At 36.3% G+C, this 17,138-nt stretch overlaps 1 long non-coding RNA gene across 1 annotated transcript; it reads right to left on the bottom strand.

Annotated features, from left to right (window-relative positions):
* Nucleotides 1-8,466: 8,466 nt before the first annotated feature.
* LOC127157134 (uncharacterized) lies at nucleotides 8,467-9,773 on the bottom strand. The gene is made up of 4 exons (XR_007825832.1): nucleotides 9,677-9,773; nucleotides 9,333-9,382; nucleotides 9,026-9,147; nucleotides 8,467-8,722 (listed from the first exon to the last, which is right to left on the bottom strand). It is a non-coding gene; the product is annotated as an uncharacterized LOC127157134 (long non-coding RNA).
* Between the last annotated feature and the right edge of the window lie 7,365 nt (nucleotides 9,774-17,138).

Below are 17,138 nucleotides of genomic sequence, written 5' to 3'. Positions count from 1 at the left end.
TTCCGGCTTCACAAATGAAATTCAAGGATAAACTAATCACCGGAGTTTCAACAGAAGGAAAATTCCAGGGTTTTTTAGTCATGAATCATGAATTACGTTTAATGCTTCGAGGAGAATGCGTCGTTTGCCAGGTCCTTGGATACTCTCGACTCTATAATAACCTCACGGCCTGAAGAAAAGAAAGAAAAGTGCATTAAATTTCACGTTATCATTAAAACATCATGAGGTGAATTCCCTAAACGGTTGTTTCGCGGTAGCCTGCGATATTTCAGCACCCTGCAATACACTATAACCAGGTGCTAAATATGCTGAAATAGCGCAGCATCTGATGAAAATTAAGTAATTGTCATTCTTTTCTGTGGAAACATGCCTCTTTATATGTAAATTAGAGTTATTATAGATTGCACCTTATTCACGAAATTCAACAGTATTTGCCTGGCGCAATTAGCGTTGTGCCATTACCACCCACAGAAGCTAATTTCCATAATTATTTTAGTGAATCGGGCGCTAAATCGGGCACTGTTCCTTCTGAGTGAAATGTTTTTGTGTTTTTTCTTCCTCACCGTCTTTTGCCGAGTCTTGATGTCTAATCCTGTGATTTTATAATTTCCCTAGGCATCCTTCTTGAGTCCAGAAACAGAGTTCTAATGCTTGAGTCCAACCAAACAGCTTGATGATACGCTGAGTAAAGATTCAGGCTAGCCACTTCTCACAGAGGCTTGAATTAAATTATAGGGAGAAAGATGGTAGATCACCTGAGAGCTGAAGATGCGAATGAAAATTCTCACCGTGAGTCATCAAGGCCATTGCAGAATGTCTTACTGAATGTCTCAATGTGTTTTGTCATTTACTGAAGATGTTTTGGCACATGAATGGTGGAGATTTTCATCGTACTCCATTAAAGGTTACTATGAACTTAACTGTTAGAGAATCTAGCTTAGCGGGCTGCCTCAGTAACTCAACCTCGTCTTTCTGTTTGGTGAAAACGTCCTCCAGATTTACACAACAAAAGACATTTCACTAATAGAGGGACCAAACGTCACAAATTGACCTCTGGTTTCCTAACTGAATCACTAACTAGTCGCTCAACCTCATTACTTTTATCACTAACTGACCATTAAACCAATCATCATTTACCCATCGTCTCATTACTAGCCATTTAATCAATCTTTAACCCATCACTATACCTTCTTTGCTCTACCTCATAAAGTTACCTCATCATTAACCCATTATTCTACATCACATCTTCAGTCATCACTAACCAGTTACAGAAAAACTGGGTAATGGATTATGAGTTCCCAACCTTTTCTTTAGTCCTCTATTTTATCACTAACCTGTCACTTCAGTTCATCACTAACCCTACAAGTAGTGCAGGTAATCCCAACAAATCTCATCCCTTTAACTCAGCACTAATCCTACACTAATCCATCACTGTACCCCCATACTAACTGGGTTAATGATGAGGTAATGTTATGAGATTGAGCAGGGAATCCCAACCAATTTCATCATTAACCCATTACTGGTCTTGCATGAATCCACTAGAATTCATTACTAGCCCTACACAAATCCACCACTCTGCCCCATTTCTAACTGGGTTAATGGTAGGATAATGGATTAATGATGAGGTAGTGTTATGACAGTGAGCAAGGAATCCCAACCAATCTTATCACTAACCCATCACTTCATCATTAACCCTACACTAATTCATCACTGTACACCATTGCTAATTGAGTTAATGATAAGATAATGTTATGAAACTGAGCAGGTAATCCCAACCAATCTAATCACTAAACCATCACTGGAATTCATTACTAGCCCTACACAAATCCACCACTCTGCCCTATTGCTAACTGGGTTAATGATAAAATAATGGATTAATGATTAGGTAAAGTTATGAGACTGAGCAGGTGTTCCCAACCAGTCTCATCATTAACCCATCACTTGAATGCATTACTAATCCTACACTAATTCATGACTCTACCCCATTACTAACTGGGTTAATGATAAGGTAATATTATGAACCTGAGCAGGTAAACTCAACCAATCTCATCACTAACCCATCACTGGAATTCATTATCAATCCTACACGAATCCACCACTCTGCCCCATTGCTAACTGGGTTAAGGAATGGGATAATTGGTTAATGATGAGGTAATGTTATGAGACTAAGCAGGTAATCCCAACCAATCTCATCATTAACCCATCCCTGAATTCATTACTAACCCCACACTAATCCATTACTCTACATCACTGCTAACTAGGTTAATTATGAGGGAATGTTATAAAAACTGAGCAGGTTATCCCACCCAATCTCACCACTAACCCATCACTGGAATTCATTACTAGCCCTTTCACGAATCCACCAACTAACTGGGTTAATGATAGAATAATGGGTTAATGATGATGTAACATCATGTTATAAAACTGAGCAGGTAATCCCAACTAATCTCATCACTAACTTTACACTAATTCATCACTCTGCCCCATTGCTAATGGGGTTACTGATAGGATAATGGGTTAATGATGAGGTAAAATAAAGTTATGAGTACAGAATCCCAACCAATCACTTGAATTCATCACTAGCCCTACACTAGTCCATCACTCGCTCCCATTGCTAAATGGGTTATTGATATGATAATGGGTTAATTATGTGATAAAATAAGATGGATGATGTAGATTATAGGTTCTCAGCCTTTTCTGTAGTCCTCCATCTCATCACTAATTTTACACTAATCCACCACTCTGCCCCATTGCTAACAGGGTTAATGTTAAGATAATGGGTTAATGATGAGAGAAGGTAATGTTCTGAGACTGAGCAGGGTACCCCAACCAATCTCATCACTAACCCATCATTTTAATCATTACTAATCCTACACTAATCAACCACTCCACCCCTTTGCTAATTGGATTAATGATAGAATTATGGGTTACTAATGAAGTATTGTTATTAGACTGAGCAGAAAATCCCAACCAATCTCATCACTAACCCATCAATCTAATTCATTACTAACGCTACACTAATCCATCATTCCCTCCCATTGCTAACTGGGTTATTGAAATGATAATGGGTTAATTATGTGGTAAAGTAAACAGTGATGATGTAGATTATGGGTTCCTAATGTTTTCTCTACCCCACTTATAAATGGGTTAATGATGAGGTAAAGTAATGTTCTGAGACTGAGCAGGGAATCCCAACTAATCTCATTACTAACCCATCACTTTAATCCATAACTAACACACTTCCTCATTGCTTAATGGGGTTAATGATAGGATAATGGGTAAATGATGAGGTAAAATCAGAGTATGTGAGCGGATTGGAACGTCAACAATTTCCCCTCTGCGCTCCGAGCTATTAACCACTCCGCTCCAGCTCCGGGTTCACCGTTCACTGTTTCCTGCTCCCACTCCCCTTTTCGCTCACTGATACCAGAAACACTGCTCCGCCTTCGCTTCGTGTCTAAACTATTTCAGTACGTCTGAAATACCACAGTTCTGTTCATAACGCATATTAAAAGAAGAAAATAACAGAAATAAAACAACAGCATAGTTTTAAAGTGGCTTATTGAAAGACTAGTGTGCAAACTTTTTTCCTCATGCCAAGCTAACATGGTTGTCAGCAAAGGTATAATTGCTGCTTTTTGCAGTGCATTCATTGAAAACTATACCTTTCTGCTCATGTTCATTGCCTTCATCCTAGTCCTTGATTTGAGTGATCCATCTCCTATCAAGCTAGCTAAATAGGCTATGTTTAACATATGAATTCTTGCTAAATATGCAGTTATATCATGGGTCGTTGTCATGAATTGTACTCGTGATGGAGCAATGCTGGAGCGCTCTTGGACCGAGTGAAAAACCACGTCGCTCCGACTTTTAAAATATCCGCTCCTCACTCCATTAAAAATCACACCGCTCCCACTCCGCTCTGCTCACATACTCATGTTATGAGACTGAGAATACCAATGAATCTCATCACTAACCCATAATTTGAATTCATAATTAACCATAGACTAGTTCATCACTCTAACTACCTACACAAATCCACCCCTTTCCCCTATTCCTAATTGGGTTAATGATAGGATAATGGGTTAATGATGAAGTAATGTTATGTGACTGAGCAGGGAATCACAACCAATCTCATTCACTAACCCATCACTTGAATTCGTCGCTCTACCCAATTGCTAATAGGGTTAATGATAGAATAATGGGTTAATGATGGGGTGAAGTAATGTTTATGTAAAAAAAATCTGTGATGTAGATTATGGGTTCCCAGACTTTTCCGTAGTCCTCCATCTCATCACTAATCTTACACTAATCCACCACTCTTCCCAATTGCTAACTGAGTTGATGAGGTAATGTTATGAAACTGAGCAGGGAATCCCAACCAATCTCATCACTAACCCATCATTTGAATTCATCATTAACCCTACACTGTAAAAAAACAATTTGTTGAGTCAACTTAAAATAATTTGTAACCTGGCTGCCTTAAAATTTTAAGTTCAGTCAACTCAAAAAAAAAGTTTATTCAACTTGAAATGTTAAATTATACTAAGTGACTACTTAGATATTTGAATTGAATCAACTTAAGATTTTAAGGCAGCTGGGTTACTTTCCCATCTGTTAAGTTTAGCAAACACAAATATCTAAGTAGTCACTTAGTTTAATTTAACATTTCAAGTTGAATAAACTTATTTTAGTTGACTCAACTTAAAATTTTAAGGCAGCAGGGTAACAAATTATTTTAAGCTGACTCAACAAATTGTTTTTTATTTTTTACAGTGTACACTAATCCATCACACACACCCATTGGTGACAGGGTTAATGATATGATAATGGGTTAATGATGAGATAAGGTAATGTTCTGAGACTGAGCAGGGAATCCCAACCAATCTCATCACTAACCCATCATTTTAACCTTACACTAATTCATCACTCTACCGTACTTGCAACTGGGTTAATGAAAGGTTAATGAGTTAATGATGAGGTAAAGTTATGAGAGTGAGCAGGGAATCCCAACCAACCTCATCACCAACCCATCACTTGAATTCATCATTAACCCTTCACTAATCCATCACTCTCTTTGCAAACTGGGTTAAAGGAGAACTCTACTTCCAGAACTATTTACAAATAATTTACTCACCCCCTTGTCATCCAAGATATTCATGTCTTTCTGCCTTAGTCTTTAAGAAATTATGGTTTTTGAGGAAAGCATTTTTCTGTATTTTTCTCCATGTAATGGTCTTCATTGGTGCCCCGATTTTGAACCTACCCTACACTAATCCTTCATTCTACCAATTGCAAACACTGTTAATAATAGGATAATGGGTTAATAATGGTTGGTTGGTTGGTTGGTTGGGGTTTCCTGCTCAGTCTCATCACTAACCCATCACTCTACCTCAGTACCTTACTTCAGCACCAACTAACCAATTACTCATCACTCTACCATTCCATAACTGACTTGTTTTTCAGTTTAAATACATGTCTCTCCTAATAGGTTTTTGTATTACCATTGCTTATGATGCATGTGTCTGCTAGAGTAACTAGGTAAAAGGATATTTATCTACTTCTAATCCTCTTGCTTTCTTTTGTTGTGCCTGTCAGATTCCAACATACACCGTGGCATCTTAATTAATGCGTCCTTTAATCTTAACAGCCGTAATGTCTCATCTGCAGAACGACCACTCTGGAATACCACACATTGTCAGATGAAAAATGGAGGCTGACTATCATGCAGGATCCTTTCAGTTTTAAATACGCTGCACTGGGTCTTAATGTGCCTGCATGCCATTGTCAAAGCAGAAAGCTTTGTATACCATTTTTCTCCCTCTCGCTCGCTCTCTCGTCCTCTCCCCTTTATTCTCATTCTCTCTCTGGGGGCGCAGTGGGACAGTGCCTGAATGTCTCTCGGAATTAATGGCCTTCCTCTCTCATGAAAACTGGAGCAGTAGAATAATTACAGTCGTTCCTCTATTCAACGGCAGGATTTGCTCTGAGCCCACTGAACATGTCTCAACCCCCCACCGTCAACACGACCTGCCCTGACATTTTCGACCTCGCGGTCCCGCCCCGTCGGCTTCCTTTCACACCTTCAGGTGAGGATCCGCCTCTCGGATGCCGAAAGAAAGAAGATAACTCCCTCACTTCTTTCCCCCCGTGCATCTGCATTATTCATGAGCGCTTCGCGGAGCCGCCCGACAGCCGGTTTGAAACCTGGCGCAATAGACATTTTGTGAAAAACGGAGGAATCGATACCTCCATCTTCCTCGGGACAAAGGACAAACGGCGTTAGCATGTCAAGAACTTGAGCGAAGACTCAAACTGCCCCTTGATCCTCATATTCTAATCACTATTGATATTTTTCAGATATGCCCACCAGAGAGTCTCAATCGAATGCTTCTTTCAAGATTCAACTGGTGCTGTTGTCTCTGTGTCGGTGAAAAAACGAACCGTGAGATGACCGTTATGAACAGCACGTCCAAAGTATGTCTGAGCCAATCTCGGCTCACAGCTGTGTTTATAAATGGCAATTAATTAACACTGATTATTAGAGATGTGTGCGCTACACCTGCCCGTACCTCAGATTATTAACTTTAATTAAGCCTTTTTAGATCCTGACGGTGTGACAGCAATGCTGAAAGAAAGTGTTGAACACTGGGCTTTCAACAGCAGGTTTGTCTGTCCAAATATTTATAATACCATGCATAATATATGTACATTAACTACATTTGTTTAAAAAGAATAATAAAATATGTTTACATTTTTATATATATATATATTCTGCCTCTGAATTAAAGAAAAAGAAAAAGAAAGAAAAAAGGTAATTGTGACTTCAACTATCTCACAATTGAGACTTTTTCCTCAATTGTGCAATTGAGAGCTTACATCTTGTAGTTCTGACTTTTATTCTCAGAGTTATGTATTACAAACTTGTAGTTCTCTGACTTTTTTCCATAGGACTGCATGATATAAACCCCAAATTGCTCGAGTTATAAAGTCAGAATTGCAAGATATAAAAAATGCGAGTTTGTATCTTACGATTCTGAATTTTTTTTCTCACAATTCTGACTTTTTTGCTTGCAAATACGAGTTTGTATCTCGCAATTCAGAATTTTTCTCACAAATGTGTTTGTATCTCACAATTCTGAATTTTTTCTTGCAATTCAGATTTTTTTCCTCACAAATGTGAGTTTGTATGTCACAATTCTCAATTTATCGCAAATGCGAGGTCGTATCTCGCAATTTAGTTTTTTTTTTTTTTTCTTGAAATTCTGTTTTTTTTCCTTGCAAATGTGAGTTTGTATCTCGCAATTCTGAATTTTTTCTCACAATTCTTAGTTTTTTCTTGCCAATGCAAGTTTGTATCTTCCAATTTGGAATTTTCTCACAAATGCAAGTTTTATCTTGCAATTCAGAATTTTTCTCACAAATGCGAGTTTGTATCTCGCAATTCTGACTTGTTTCTCACAAATCTGACTTTTCCTCGCAAATGCGAGGTCGTATCTCGCAATTCTTTTTTTTCTTGCAATTCTGTTTTTTTCTCACAAATGTGAATTTGTATCTCGCAATTCTCAATTTTTCTCGCAAATGCGAATTTATATCTCGCAGTTCTGACTTTTTTCCTCACAAATGCGAGTTTGTATCTCGCAATTCAGAATTTTTCTCGCAAATGTGAGTTTGTATCTCACAATTCTGAATTTTTTCTTGCAATTCAGATTTTTTTTGCCTCACAAATGCGAGTTTGTATTTCACAATTGTGAATTTTTTCTTGCACACTGTAAAAAAAAAAATCCGTAAAAAAACGGAAAAAAAACTGGCAGCTCATTACCTGGACTTTGTACCGTAAATTTACAGTCTGTTAATTTACAGTCTGCCACCAGTAAAAAAACAGGACTTTTTCTGTTTTAATGGTATATTTATATATTTATATATACATAAAGCAAATAAATCCAGCACAATATACAAATTGAGCATGGTTTATTTTTACTTTATGTAAACATTCTTAAAAGTGCATTCAATGGCTTTTGTTTGCCTTAAGTGGGTTAGGACTAAACAACATCAAATACTCAATTCATTTAACAATGTGTCAACTCAGGCAAAATGGCTGTATTGTAAAAGACAGTTTAGCTTTAAACAGGAACGGACAGAATTAAAAAAAAAGAAAACATGAGCATCTGTACAATACACGTGTTATACTAAAAAGTGGTCACAAAATTTAAACTTCACACTGTAAAACAGTCAAGACTCAAAACTTTTTTTTCTTATAAGAGAAAACAATATTGTTTAGATGGATAGTTCACACAAAAAATGTTAATTCAGTCAATTACTCATACCATTCCAAACCCATAAGACTTTCATTCATTTTTAGAACACAAATTAAGAGTATTTTTTGTTAAATCTGGGTACTTTCTGTCCCTCTATTGATTGTCTATGCAACTACCATTTTCAAGGTCAAGAAAAGTATAAAGTATGTGACTCCAATGGCTTGACAACAGAATTTTGAAGTTCATTGTAACAGAAATATCATTGAAGTGATGCAATTCATTATAGGGGATGTATTAATTAATATGTAACTGCATGTTTAATGCAAGTGCCATTTTTTTTCAATTTAAAAACTCAAATATTACATGGATTTTTGAAATTGTTCATGCAAGAGTCTTGGAGGAATGCATAGCCACTTGGTTGCCTTCATCTCAAACCATGTTTAGGATTTCTTCACAGGAAAATTCTAAAAGAAATGGATATGACAAAAAAATGAAATTAATTAAACTGAACTACAGAGTAATACGCAGGTTGGAGTGGAAAAGTAGTCATACAGTATTTTAAGTTCATTAAATCAACTGCAATCCATAATACTTTCCAATTGTTTACACACTGCTTAACTTACATTTCCAATAGTCTCCATTTGCATCGGTCATATGAGCTTGTCAAATCAACTATGTCCTAAAATATACTTCATTATTTTCAACTAAATAAACAGCAACACGACCAAATGCTTCATAAACTTTTTTATAACATGCGTGTTGCTTACTTCTGTATGAACTCCAGAGTAAGTGCCGCCTCCTCTGGGTATTTTGTAGCTCACAACCGCAACAGGAAAGAAGATTTGTTCATTAACTTCTCAAACGACAGCAATCTTGAACTGCCCATCACCTTAAACAAAAAAGACATTACAAAATGACCACATACATAACGACAGGCATCTTTGAATACATTTGAAGGCGTGTTCAGCAAACAACTTCACATTGTTGTAAAAGTCAACAGAATAAATGAGTCAAAGACTCAATTTCTTTTAAATATTGAACACTAACATTAAATAAAACAGAAAACAAACCCACCTGGTTGCCTTCATCTCAACCCTCATTTAGGATTTCTTCACAGGAAAACTCTAAAAGAAATGGATAATGATAAAAATGAAATGAATGAAACTGAACTACAGAGTAACATGCAGGTTGGAGATGGAAAATCAGTCATACAGTATTTTAAGTTCATTAAATTAACTGCTAACCCTAATACTTGTCAATTAAAATATTTATTTATAAATTGCTTAACTTACATTTCCAATAGTCTCCATTTACATCTGTCATACGAGCTTGTCAGATCACCTGTGTCTTACAATATACTTCATTATTTTCAATTAAATAAACAGATACACATTTCATAACATGCTTGTGTTGCTTACTTCTGTATGAATTCCAATGTAAGTGCCGCCTCTTCTGGGTATTTGTAGCTCACAACCGCAACAGTGGTCATTAACTTCTTGAACGACAGCAGTCTTGAACTGCTCATCACCTTAAACACAAAATGCATTACAAAATTACCATATACATAAGGACAAGCAGTTTGAACACACCTTATACACACAAGGATGATAACATGCAAAAGTAATCAATCCAATCATTTTGCACGTTGTCTGTGACGTAGCTTCGGACGCATCAGACAGCAAATAACTTCACATTGTTGTGAAAGTCAACAAAATAAATTAATCAATAACTATTTTCTTTCTGATACTTAACACTAATGTTAAATAAAACTGCTAATAAAACAGAATACAAACCCATGATAAGAATGCAGGTGTGCTTGAGATTCACAGTACAGCAGCAATCACGTCCTGTCATTAAAAAAGAAAACGAAAGAAACACAACGGTCATTTTGACATAATGTCGTGTGGATTTGTCCATTAGAGTGATAAAGATAACTCGAGGAGATAACGTTACCGGCACACTGACCTGAAGAGGCATTATTATTATGGCGCGGCTGCCGCGCGTCGGACGCCTCTGTCGCTTCACAGACAGCTTGCTAGTAACGTTACCGAATTCGTTTGTGTTTCGCATTTTATCTTCCGTGTGTGTGTAAAACAGACAATAAAAGGTCAAAACTTACCTCATTTGGCAGAAAACTCCACGAGGAAGATGTCTGACGATATGCAGAGAAATGTTGAGTGCGACGGCTCCAACGTTCATTTGCCAAACAAGCCAGACAGCAACTAAGTTAACCTTACGTAAACAATTTATGTGACATTTAACTCATTTACCACGAAGAGTACATGAAAAACATGTTTCGCAAATTCGAAAAGTGACATTAAAATGAAACTTTGACCGAGAAACTCTCCGCGTCTTCTCTTCACTGTTTTCGCGCCTATGTAAGCCACCAACGTTCTTGTTCCCACAATGCAAAGCGTAATTCAAAAATACGGGAAAACACCTGTAAAAACCAAAAACGGAAAATTTCCTGTAATTATTAGGGTATATTGTACTGTATTTTTACGGATATGTTTTACAGTGCAGTTCAGATTTTTTTGCCTCACAAAGGTGACTTTATATCTCACAATTGTGAATTTTTTCTTACAAATGTGAGTTTGTATCTTGCAATTGGAATTTTCTCACAAATGCAAGTTTGTATCTCGCAATTCTGACTTTTTTCCTTGCAATTCAGATTTTTTTGCCTCACAAATGCAAGTTTGTATCTCACAATTCTGATTTTTTTTCTTGTAAATGTGAGTTTGTATCTCACAATTCTGATTTTTTTTCTTGTAATTCTAACTTTTTTCTAACAATTGACTTTTTGCTTACAAATGCAAATTTGTATCTTGCATCTTGTATCTTCTGAGTTTTTTCCTCTTGCAATTGCAAGTTATAAAGTCCAGTTCTAAGGGGGAAAAAAGACTTCTCTCAGAATTGCGAGTTTATATCTCACAATTCAGACTTACAGTTTTTCTCGATTGCTAACACACAATTTACGAAACAATTTTCTCACAACTATAAACTCTCAAAACTACACACCAACTTGTGCAAACTTTCAGGTCAAAGTCAAACATTTTAGTCAAATACGCATTTTATTTTGTCAGACTCAAACTTTGGCCTGACACACAAACTTGACAAATATATACTATTTTCCTGTCTAGAGAACACTAGTAAGATCAACTCAGAACACAAAAAACTTACGTGAATCAGGAATCCTTTTGCTAGTCAACGTCTCTCACAGTATACAGCATAAATAGAGTGGTACAGATACAGTAAAATTCAGCAATAAATTTTAAGAAAAGTTTACTTTCATTACTGTAAAGTGATCTTACAGTAGATGAAAAGCACTAGAAGAGAAAAGTTTAAAGACCAAACAACAGAATATAAAGTAAACACATTGGAACATACTGTCAGTTACTGTACAGCAATAAATGAATAAATAAGTAAATTCAACATCCTCTGCCAAGTTGCATTACAGTATTGGTAATATCCTTATTTGTTATAATATTTCTTAGTCTTCTGACTAAGAAGAGTTTTCCAAAGAGTTTCTCTGCCTCCCCTAGACAGGTGACTCTCAGTTCTACATCAATACAGTACATGTTAAAAATTCTTGGCTACAAATCAGTTCAACAGTTATAAGTTTGAGGGTGTGTGCTACAGTATTTACAGTACAAAGAATAGTGAAGTTTCTCTCATCTGAAGTACTGCTACTATGTACTGTAATTGTAATGAGTAAGTAGTGTAAAAACCCTGTAGATGAGCCTGCAGGCCAGCTTTCCTTATGATCATTCGATGCACGAGAACATGGTCAAATATAGTGCTTCATCAGGAACAAATGACCTTTGACCTTGTCCACTTCATTTTTCTTTTCTCCTCCTCTTCCTCTTTGTCTCCCACTACCAGGATTCATTTTCCAAAACACATAATCACCTGTGCTCCTGTTCATATCATCTTGAGATTCTAACAGGTGTGTCATCAGTTTTGCTACTTAATGTTCACACATGGATAAATGTGTGCTATTTGTCTTCATTTTGTGGTTCTTGAGGTAATTATAGTGTGTTTGTGTGTTCTAAATGAGAACATGATTATGCCTGTGCAAAATGATGTCATTTTTGTGTAGAGCTTTGCAGAAAACACTGAGCAAATTGAAACGTGTGAAAGCAGGTGAAATGTGTTAAAAGTTTTGAGAAAAGTGTCTTTGTTTTGACAACTGTATGGATGGTTTGGAAAACTGGGCCAAGTAAATCAGTTATAGTGTGTTAGCAATCGAGAAAAACTGTAATATCTTGGAATTGCAAAAGCTGTCAGAATTGCAAGATATAAACTAGCAATTCTGAGAGAAAAAGTCACAGTTGCGAGAGACAAACTTACAATTCTAGAAAAAAAAAAAAATCTTTCTTTCGTAGAATTGGGAGTTCATATCTCACAATTCTGAAAGAAAAAAAAACTGAATCACAAGTTTTTAATCACGCAATTCTGAGAAAAGTCAGAATTGTGAGATAAAAGGTCGCAATTACCTTTTTTGTTTTTTGTTCAGTGGTGGAAACATGCTTCCTTAGACTAAAGAGCTTACACATTTTAAAATGTCAAATTTTTGTTTTAGTCCAAATGAAATCGAGCTATTACAGTACCTGCAAACATGCTGAGTGGTTAAAGAAGTTAAATCATGGAAAGTATTCAGAATCCAGAGACCACAAGTGATTTTTTTTTTTTTTTCTCACTCCATTGAAAAGGTTTGATTTGCTGATGAACTGGATACCTTGTCCAACATTATACCACAGGTGGACTTATGAAAATCCTATGAAAGAATAGAATTTCATTCTTTTCTTCAATAAAGAAATGGTGAAAGATACCAATTATGCAAAGTGTCCTAGAGAGACGGCATAGTGCGTCCCGCCCCTTCTTCCAGGAAATCCTCAGTGTACTTCAAAGTCAACCCGTATGTATCCTCTACTCCCAACAGATGGGCTGTCACTCACACATCATGACAGCCTTGTTCCTGACTGCCAATTATGAAACTGTCATCAGTCAGGAGATTTCCAGACCCTGTCAAAGACACATGCTGGACTAACCAACCTGAACCACATAGTGCCATTTCAAACCTAGACTCCACAGAACTGTATAAATAAAGAAAAGAATGCAAGTTTATAGCTAAATTCCTCACCTGACATGTTTCCTTTAGCAATTCGTGGACGTATAGACATAATTCCTTAAAGGAGAAATCCACTTCCAGAACAAAAATGTACAGATAATGTACTCACCCCCTTGTCATCCAAGATGTTCATGTCGTTCTTTGTTCAGCCGTAAAGAAATTGTTTTTTGAGGGAAACATTTCAGGATTTTTCTCCATATAATGGACTGATATGGTGGCCCGATTTTGAACTCCCAAAATGCAGTTTAAATGTGGCTTCAAACGATCCCAAATGCGGTTGTAAACAATCCCAGCCGAGGAAGAAGAGTGTTATCTAGCGAAACGATTGGTTATTTACATTTAAAAAAAAATGTTCTCCCTGAGCTCTGTGTATTCTGACTCAAGACAGTTAGGGTATGTCAAAAAACTCCAATCGTATTTTCTCTCTCAACTTCAAAAATCATTTCAAAATCATACTACATCGCTGCAGAAGTACCAACCCAGTCTTTGCCAAATGAACATGCAAAGAAGATCAAACACCCTTAACAAAAAAGGTAAAATGGTGATATATGATGATTTTGAAGTTGAGGGAGAACATGAGAATTTTTCGACATACCCTAACTGTCGTGAACTGGAAAAAATGTTCAGGCAGAGCGAGAGAAGACAAGCGTTTGACATTAAAAAGTATATAAAATGTATTATTTTTAATACAATAACCGACTGTTTCGCTAGATAAGACCCTTGTTCTTCGGCTGGGATTGTTTACGAGCGCATTTGAGTTGTACAAGATACAACTGCATTTTGGAAGTTCTGACTCGGCACCATATCAGTCCATTATATGGAAAAAAAAATCCTGATGTTTTCTTTAAAAAAACAATTTCTTTACGACTGAAGCCAGAAAGACATGAACATCTTGGATGACAAGGGGTGAGTACATTATGTTCATTTTGTTCTGGAAGTGGACTTCTCCTTTAAAGGGATAGTTCACCCAAAACTGAAAATTGTGTCATTAATTACTTACCCTCATTTCGTTCCAAACCCATAATTTCATCTTCAAAATCATCTTCAGAACACAAATTGAGATATTTTTGACAGAATCCGAGAGCTTTCTGACCCTGCAAAGACACCAACGCAACTGACACGTTTAAAGCCCAGAAAGGTAGTAAGGACATTGATAAAATAGTCCATGTGACATCAGTAATGTTATGCAACTATGAGAATACTTTTTGTGCGCAAGAAAATAATTTCTTCTTTTTCGTCTCAGTAGTATAGACAAAAAACAGCTAAACATTTTTTCAAATATCTTTGTTTTTCACAGAAAAAATGAAGCCAGACAAATCTGGAAGGACGTGAAGGTGAGTAGATGACACGTTTTTTATTTTTGGCTGAACTATCCCTTTAAAACTTGTCGTGCATGGTAAACTGATAAACGTCATTGCATTTCATGAAATCGTGTGAGAAGCCTTGCTTCCCATGGAGTCTTCCAGTTATGGGTATCTGCTGTTTTCAGACTCATCTGATATGATCCGTCCATTGAAAACAGACAGAAAGAAAAGCAAAGGAACAGATTGGATGGTGAAGTTTTAGATCTACTCGGGGACTTTGGATTCTGAATCATCCATGAATATGTAATGCAAAAACTTCTAAATATAGATTTGCCAGCATTCCCCATAGTGGCTGTCTGACAGCGAGAGACACTAATCCAGCGCACGGCAGAAAGAATGAAAGCACAGCAGCCTGTCAGCTCCGCTCTCCTGCCTGGACACTAAAGCAGGTCAGGACGCTCTGGGTAAACGGCAGAACCAAATTTACACAACAATTATATTCATGACGTCTACTCTGTAATGATACCTCAACTTGCGCTTGACATCTGATCAATGACGCTCTTGGTTATGACTCCATTATTGATCATTTGTGATGGCGGTGTTGTTTTTGTGGTGATGAGTGACTAAAGAGGGCCGTGTAAGTGTGTAGTAGATTATTTGCCAAGAAGGACATGGTGGACATGGTTTCTGAATCCTAGTTTGTCCTGGAACAACATTTCTGTTAACCAGTCAGACTGAAGGATGTTGGAGTGGATACACATTAGAGAAAGCTCTGATGAAGCATAAGATTCATTTTGAAGGTGCCAAAATCAAGCAGGATTGGATTTTTGAAACTGGGCTCTGAAATTTTTATTGCTGAAGATGTCAAATGATGTTGGTTTCATAGTGTATGGCAGGAAAAGTTAAAACTTTGGAAAATTTTAATTACAATTTTGGATCATTTCGTTTCTGATTTGTAAGCTCTTCATTGGATTTGGTTCTGATTTTGATTGTTTGATGTTGATTCATTTGGTTGAGCTGTTTCTCACTTGGACACATAAGTCCATTTTGCTTAAATTTGAATCGTTTTTGATTCACCAAAAAATTATTCATAAGAGTCATTTGTTCACAAATTAAAAAAAAAAAAAGGTTCATAAGAGTCATTTGTTCATGAATCAGACTACACTGGTCGTGCAGCATGTTTTTGATTCACCAAAAAATGATTCATTAGAGTCATTTGTTCCCGAATTAAAAAATGGTTCATGAGAGTCATTTGTTCGTGAATCAGACTACAGTGTTCATGCTGCATGTTTTTGATTCACCAAAATAGGTTAATTAGAGCCATTTGTTCATGAATCAAAAAATGGTTCATAAGAATAATTTGTTAATGAATCAGACTACAGTGTTCATGCTGCATGTTTTTGATACACCAAAAAAGGTCAGTAAGAGCCATTTGTCCATGAATCAGAATATGGTTCATAAGTCATTTGTTCATGGATCAGACTACATTGGTCATATTACATGTTTTTGATTCACCAAAAATGATTTATAAGAAACATTTGTTCATGAATCAAAAATGGTTCATAAGAGTCATTTGTTCATGAATCAGACTACAGTGTTTGTGCTGCATGTTTTTGATTCACCAAAAAGTTAATAAGAGCCACTGTTTATAAATCAAAAATGGTTCATAAGAATCATTTATGAAACAAAAATGATTTGTAAGTCATTTGTTCACGAATCAGACTGCAGTGTTTGTGCTGCATATTTTTGATTCACCAAAAAAAGCTTAATAAGAGCCATTTGTTCATGCATCAAAAATGGTTCATAAGAATCATTTGTTTGTGAAACAAAAAACAGTTCATAAGAGTCATTTGTCCATGAGTCAGACTACACTGTTCGTGATGCATGTTTTTGATTCACCAAAAAAATGGTTTATAAGAATCATTTGTTCATGAAACAAAAAAACAATTCATAAGAGTCATGAATCCATGAGTCAAGAGTCCATGAATCAGGCTACAGTGTTCGTGCTGTATATTTTTGATTTACCAAAAAGTACCGGTTCATAAGAATCACTTGCTCATGATTCTGATTATGTCTAATTCACCAAAAAGTTCATAACAGAACAGTTCATAACAATCGATTATGCCTCAGTTGGACTACGCTGGTTCCGTTGTATGTTTTTGATTTACTAAAAAGAACCAGCTCATAAGAGTCATTTGCTCATGAATTTGACTATACTAGTTGCACTGTATGTTTTTGATTCGCAAAAAATAACTGGTTTAGAAGAGTCATTTATTCATAGTTCAAACTATACTGGTTGTGCTGTGTGTTTATGATTCACTTAAAAGAACTGGTACATAAGAATCATTTGTTCATGAATCAGACTACACTGGTTGTGCTGTATGTTTTGGACTGACAAAAAAATGGCTCATAAGAGTCATTTGTTCATGAATCAGACTACAATGT

Source organism: Labeo rohita, chromosome 25, assembly GCF_022985175.1.
Source record: "Labeo rohita strain BAU-BD-2019 chromosome 25, IGBB_LRoh.1.0, whole genome shotgun sequence".
NCBI lineage: Eukaryota > Metazoa > Chordata > Actinopteri > Cypriniformes > Cyprinidae > Labeo > Labeo rohita.
The sequence above is the reverse complement of the archived record's forward strand: the minus strand, read 5'-3'. Positions and strand labels throughout refer to the sequence as shown.